This window comes from Austrofundulus limnaeus, unplaced genomic scaffold, assembly GCF_001266775.1.
Source record: "Austrofundulus limnaeus strain Quisiro unplaced genomic scaffold, Austrofundulus_limnaeus-1.0 Scaffold97, whole genome shotgun sequence".
NCBI lineage: Eukaryota > Metazoa > Chordata > Actinopteri > Cyprinodontiformes > Rivulidae > Austrofundulus > Austrofundulus limnaeus.
The window spans coordinates 35,089-36,791 of NW_013952499.1; the positions used below are offsets into that span (position 1 = coordinate 35,089).

At 35.9% G+C, this 1,703-nt stretch overlaps 1 protein-coding gene across 1 annotated transcript in view; it reads left to right on the forward strand.

Moving 5' to 3' along the window:
- Positions 1-1,530: 1,530 nt before the first annotated feature.
- mppe1 (metallophosphoesterase 1) overlaps positions 1,531-1,703 on the forward strand; it is a gene marked incomplete in the record, with an annotated part of 13,392 nt that continues 13,219 nt past the window's right edge. Inside the window, 1 exon segment of the mRNA XM_014012960.1 lies at positions 1,531-1,609.

Here is a 1,703-nt window from a genome sequence, read left to right on the forward strand (position 1 = left end):
AAGTTAATGTATTTTAGACTGTGTAATAATGTAGACTGTGTAAGACTGGGCTGTTTTTGACACTTCCTGTTTGTAAAAACCACAACAAGACGTCTGTTGAACCAGAATTTCAAGCTTATAGATTCAACAGTTGCAGGACGCGTGGAAGTTTTGTTTCCTGTTTAATGTTTTCTCATTAAACCCTGAAACTGTGCGGTAGGATTTGTCTGGAGCAGAGTTCTCTGTGAGGCAGAACTTTCTTCCAACTTCATGACAATCCCTGATTGCAGTCACGAGAAACATTTCMTCACAGTCCCTCTGTCCTGTTTCATCACAGCTTCCTCATTCTGGGAGGGTTCCTGCTGGTCCTGGTCTCAGTAAAACTCCCTGTGACCTGCACTGACAGGCTGAGCAGGTATCTCCACTCTGAGGCCATAATCAGTCTGCAGCTGATTAGCTTTCTCCTCCAAATCACTTAATCTCATTTGTCCTGTAGCTGTTTTGTCTTGTGTCCATCTGTCCTCTCATCATTTTATTAGTTTTCAATAGGAACAGCATCATATCTGATGAATGTTTAAAAAAACTTTCAGCTCAGGTGTTTTTGTCTCTTTCAATCAGTCAAGTTCGCGTGTCTCAGAACAACCGGAAGTAGCTGTTTCTTTCAAAGTAAAACGGTATTTCTGCAAATTCCACCACTGCTGGAGGACAATGTTTAACCTGTCTGTTAGCAAAATCTCTCAAGAAGCACTGAATGTTTTTAAGGAAACTTCAGGAAATAATAACTGAATGTTGATGCATGAGTGATCAGCTTTAGCCAACACCAAAGTGTCCTTAGCTCAGTCATCTTGACACTCGTGAAATTTGATGYGGTCGTAGTTGAGTCATTTTGTCTTTGTAAATTATACAAATTATGATTTTGTTCAGTGCAAACTACTCTGAGGATAGTTTTAAAATAACTAAATAGTACAACAACAAAACAAATAAAAAAACAAAAAAGTTAAAACAAACCTTTTGCAGYGGGCCTAAAATGTAGTACAGTTCAGAGATAATGAATGTTTATTGTAAGAAAATTATGACAAATCAACATCATGTATTTGTTGTTGAAAAAAGCTTTTTTGTTTCAGAAATGTTATTTTTTTAAATAAAAGTTTTATAGGAATTGTGTTTGATGTACTTATGTTGCTTTAAAGGTGAGTTATTTTTCTTTTTTTGTCATAAAGAGAACAAGAAAAAACAATGTGCTTGGCCTCTAAAATAAAAAAGGTTTCGATAAGAGTCTCTAACATGGTTTTTGCACAAGTTTGCACTGAAAACATGTTGACAGAAGCAAAGTGAGGGCTGTTCTCTGTTAAGTTGTGACACTCTGTCAAGAAAAAAGGAAATAGCCAAACAAAATGGGCAAGTATTTGTTTAAAAAAGTTTAAATAAACAAGAACTATTTCGACTTAGTGTTTGGGTGAATTAATGACTTCAAAATAATACTATTTGTGCGCTGATTACACGCAGGTCGTGACAGTGTTTCTGGTTTTATTTTGAAAAGCGTCACCGGAAGCGTTGCTTCTAGCTTGACCTTTGAGTCCAAACAGAAGCAGGTTGATGCTCGCGCTCAAAATAAACAGAAAAAAATAATAATTGAAAGGAAAACGGAGGTCGAGTTATTTTTTATTAACTCTTCCTGTTCTTGTTAGATCGACGCTGCTGAGATTTAATATATTTAAATATAT